Source organism: Coffea eugenioides, chromosome 7 (genome assembly GCF_003713205.1).
Source record: "Coffea eugenioides isolate CCC68of chromosome 7, Ceug_1.0, whole genome shotgun sequence".
Classification (NCBI taxonomy): domain Eukaryota; kingdom Viridiplantae; phylum Streptophyta; class Magnoliopsida; order Gentianales; family Rubiaceae; genus Coffea; species Coffea eugenioides.
The window spans coordinates 12,201,371-12,206,938 of record NC_040041.1 but is presented as its reverse complement, the minus strand read 5'-3'; positions in this window follow the sequence as shown (position 1 = coordinate 12,206,938).

Below are 5,568 nucleotides of genomic sequence, written 5' to 3'. Positions count from 1 at the left end.
TTATTCATTTGAATACTCAATGAAAAATTTTGCATGATAACTCAACTCAAGAAGGAAAAGATCTTATTTTGATTTCTGACATTTTGGAAATAAAATATACATCTGAACTAAAGCCAAACTTTAACTTTTCCAAGATTACAAATTCCATCATGGGACAGTACAGATGTAAAGCAGAACTAAAAAAAAAAAAAAAAAAAGGTGTAACGCAGAAATGGATTGTATCTTGTGATGGCTTACCATGAAATTAAATTGAAGGGAATATCTTCAAATAGTTGTGTGTACCTTGTCCATAAATATGTTCTTTTGTCTGATTATATTGATGATCATCCAATAGAAACTATTGACTATCCAATAAAAATGATTAAACTATATCATATTAGGATCCAAATGATAGAGTATTACTTCAAAAATTATATCTAGGACATCTGGCATGACAATAAAAGGAAAATCTTATTTGATCTATGACATTTTGGAAATAAAAAATACATCTCAACTAAAACCAAACTTCAACTTTTTGAAGATTGCGACTTGCGACACGTTGGGTAGTGTGATGGCATCCCAGGAAATTGAAGAAAAATATAGTGACCAATTATGTGTACTTACGATATCTTCAAATATTCTTTTAATCTTATCTCATTTGTGATCATCCAATAATTATTACCAATTAATCCTTTTATTTATTTAAGTATGAAAAAACTGTCGTGGCTTCCTCTAATTCACACGAGGCTGTGTGGCCAGCATACAGCTGAGGAAGAAGCAGCTGATCGAAGAATCAAGAAAAGCTCTTTTCTATCAAGTTCTTATCACGAGGTTAGTGGGAAGTGCTTTTCTTGTTTCATACTATTGTAGAATTGGCTTTTTCCTTAATCATATCATGAAAAGCTAGTCCTCTCTTGATCATGCATATCCTTATTCTTGCCGTCTCAAAGGGTGATTGATCAGTGACTTCTTATGACTTGGACCACTTGATTAATATAGGGAAATGTAAACAAATCTCTAATTCTTGGACTATTTGAAAAACATGTCAGCCAGAATTAAGAAAAAAGGCATGGAAAAGCCCTATTTATGGATTTCATAATTTTGGAGTACATGTACCATTTTGAAGAAAAGCATGATTGTGTGGACGTACACCATCTTCAAATTAATATGGTTTAATTTGATTTCGCTTCTGATAAGTTAATAACTATTATATAATCCTGAAAGTTCGTGAGGCTACAATTATATTACCTTATTTTTTAAAAATATTTTTTGGAGTTTTATAGTGTAAATTTCATCCAATTTTCAGATCTATAATATCCATTTTTTAATTCTGCTCTTTAATATTTGTTTATGTTAATTTGACGATATAACTTCTACCAGTAGTGTCAATTTTAATAAAAAAAAGTGTGATGTTTTATATATATATATTAAAAAAAACCTTAAAGCTGTTTAGATCAAATGTCGTGGAACTCTTTGGCTCACATGAGCCTAGTAGCCAGCATTCAATAGAGGAAACAGTCAAGAAGCAGCGGAAGAGTCGATGAGAAGTCATTTTTTAATAAAGTTCTTATCATGTTAGGGGAAAGTCTTTTTCTTATTTAATTATAATTATAAAATTGTCTTTGTCCGTAATCATATGATGAATAGGTAGTCCTCTCTTAATTTAAATCCTTTCTAGCCATCTCAAAAGGTGATTGATGTTTGACTTCTTACGACTTGGACCACTTGATCAATATACAGGAACTAGAGAAATGTATTTATGGACTGTTGGAAATTCATGTCGGCAAAATTAAGAAAAGTTATAGATAAACCCTGTTTATGGATTTCATAATTTTGGGATGCTTGTACAATGTCTTTTAGCTGCAAAATTAAGAAAGAAAATTATAGATAAACCCCATTTTATGAGTTTAATAATTTTGAAGTACTCGCACAATTTTTTTTTTATTAAGGTTGAAATCTACATCGAGAATCGAATAAAAAAATTTGACTTAGGAATAAATAGCGGACGAATTCGATCACGTAGAATTCTTGAGATCATAGTTCGGGAAAAAAAAAACATTTCTATTTGAACTTATATCCTATTATACAACTGAAAATATCAAAGTAAGCTGTTTGAATTACTCATTATACACTGTAGAAGTCTATATTGATATTTCAGTATTTTACTTTAAGTCATTCTATTAATTATGCTATCCACAAAAAGTTGAAAAAAAAAATTGTAGTGTCGTTTTGTGGTTCAATATCGGCCACAGGTTTCCATAGTCTAAATTTAGAGGAAAGGAGTCAAGCTACGCAATGCACTAAGAATGAGGAGAAAAGCTTGGTCCAATTTTTTTTTCTTTTCTTTTTAAAGGATCAATAGTGATTTCTTATTTACTTCTATGATGATTCAAATCATATCCTCTTGATTATAAGTGAAACGTTTTTATTAACTAGTCTGTACTTCATTGTTAGAAGAAGTGACTCAAATTGTATCCTCTCGATTATAGGTGAAACGTTTTATTAACTAGATTGTACTTCGTCGTCAGAAGAGTACGACCCTTAGATATCATTATAACAATTAAAATTGTTCTTGTTCTTGTGTATTTGTTGTTAGTATACTTAGACGTATATTTGAGTTCTTAAAATAAACAAAATTCTTCCATTAGTTTCAACAGTCTACAGAATGTACTTCTGTACTTCCGGATTTATTTTGCATGCACTATCTCAGCACTCACAATAATTATCCATTTCTTAGAAAGTTCATTTGTTAAGTATATTAATCTTCCAAATCAAAACAAAAAAGGGTGGCACGTTGTTGTTATTTTCTAAAATTTTAATAATCCAAAATCATCAAAGGAAAAGGAAATGGAGAGAAACTTTTACGTAGGGAGCAATGAAACCTAAGAAATCTTGTTACTTTTGGAAAACCGGTGTATTCATCTGATTCTAAGAATATAAGGATCATATTATCCTATAACAAAACGATAAAAATTATATTTCTCAGAATATATTACACAGAAAAAAGAAGAAGTCACCAAAGGATTAAAATGAAATAATTGATTAAAGTGTTACTCATCATAGGATATGTTGCACGTAGGTAGGAGCAGATAAAATCATTGATCTCTGCCATGCCAAAATCATTTTTTTAATTTTTTTTCTTTTGCAAGAGTATACATGCATGGTGTCAATCCTCAAAACTGATTGTGTAGACAAAATAAACAATAATAGAGGCAGGCATGATAGTCAAGCAGACAAGCAGGAAAAATCATTTTAAGACATATGCTTGGAGCCAAGTGCCAGCCATTTCCTGTTTCGACCCTTGTGAACAATGCAATGAATTGCAAAAGCAAATCAAGAAGATGCCGCAGTCTGCGCTCATCCACTTTTTGTGGTCTAGTTATATCAATGACTGTGCAATCTCTCCCTCATCCACCATCTCTATTTTCCTTTTTTCCCTTTCCTCTTTTTTGGGTAAGAAAGAGAATGCCTATATTTCTCAAATCCTATTGACGTCCCTGCATGCTGAATCAAAATACACAAAAGGAAAACATCTATGGATAGCAACCGCGCGGGGTTGGGACAGGGGACGCGGGCGGGGCTGCCCCATTGCCTACAAATTCCCCCCGCCCCGCCCCCATCCCCGCCGTCGCTTGCCCTCACAGAATTAATAAAAATTTATTATATTTAAATTTTAGTAAATAATCAAGTACTAAAATATCAACATATCACCAAATTATTATTCATTGTAATTTCACAAATGAAATTTACAAAAACAATCAAACAAAAATTATTTGAGTACAATCCAATATGATAAAATAAATATAACTAAAGTAGTCAAGTTTTCACTTTTGGCACAAATATAATCACTAATTATTATTGTACTTGTGCTTTTTATTTTTGAGAAAAAATGTTATTGTATTAAGTGTAATTAAGGATTTAATATAAATGTATTAGTAAATTTAGTATAACTAATTAATAATTTCTATTAGTAGACATATATAATTATTACTATAATTGATAATATCAATTATATTACATATACTAATATACATTATATAAGACATATAACTAATAATATCATTATCATAAATTTGTAACTAATTAAATTAAATATTACATATATAATTACATATATATTTATTTATATATATTTTTAAGTGGGTGGCGGGGCGGGGTACGCTCCCCCGCCCTGTTTCTAAATGGGGGGAAAAATTCCCCCCCCACCCGTCCCATTAGTCCCCGTGCAGGCACCCGCCCCTATTGCCATCCTTAAAACATCTCCTAATTTTTTTTATTTTTAATTTTTTTCTAGTAGAAGAGGAGTAGGTTAAGAAGTAAGAAGATAGAGAAGAGATTTAAATTCAAAACTTCTAAATCGTGAGATTTCAATCTTAATCACTAAATTAAGACCGCTTCAACAACATTTTGAATATGGGTTTCACTTAAAGATGAAAAATTTTGCTCATAATTTTCTTGTTATTATGAATTAAAGGAGCAAATCCGAGGGTAAAACGACCTCATCAAACCTATGCCTAAATAGTTGTGATTCATTCACATTAGCTCGTGATAGTTTTCCGGATTTAGTTTGAATGAGATTGATCTGTCTAAAGTATTTATGACGCAAAGGTACCACATCAATCATGAAAAAACTTGATAACAATCATGAAAGAATAAATAAAAAAGAATAAAAAATTGTTTAAATAAATAAATAAAAAAGAATAAATAAAGAAGGGAAAATCGTTCAAAACGTCCCTCACATTTTACAAGATGACTTTCTTCGTCCCTCACTTTTAAAAATGTAATTTTACATCCCTTACAAATTCAAATTGACCAAATTTGGTCCCTACCTAGGTTTCCGATTAGTTTTTTATCGGAATTCACCACGTGCCTTGCACGTGATCATATTTCAAGGGCAAAATTGTCAAATCAAATTTTATATAATTCGATTCATAATCCCTCACATTTCATAAAATAAATTTTTTCGTCCCTTACATTTCACAAAATGAATTTTTTCATCCTTCACATTTTTCAAAATGAATTTTTTCATCTTTAATTGATCATTTGTGTGAATAATTTTTTTTAAATCCATGTATATATCTATTTGATTTCACTTGAACAGTACGAATAGCATGTGAAATCAAATAGTGATATATTACATACTATTCGTACTGCTCAAGTGAAATCAAATAGATATATACATGGGTTTAAAAAAATTGTTAGTTTTTCCCTTATTTTAATTTTCTTTTACTCAAAATTTGAAAATAAAGAAGACATTTAATCCTAAATATTATCGAGTGTTTATATCGAATTAAATTTGGACAGAAAAAATAAACAAAAGAAAAGTATGACAAAAAAAAATTAGTGATTGGCATTTTCAAATTTTAAGACAATCACAAGGCAAGTAATTCAACTGTTGGTCTTAAAAGTGTCAAGTAGAAATTTCGCATTTAAACTGAAATTTATTAGCACAATTATAAAATTCGAGTTAGGACTCATTAATTAGATGAACTTATTAGACAATTCAATAAATAAATTATTATCAAAATAGAAATGTCACAAATATTGAATAGGTTCAAATAGTGAAATCATATAAATATATACATGGGT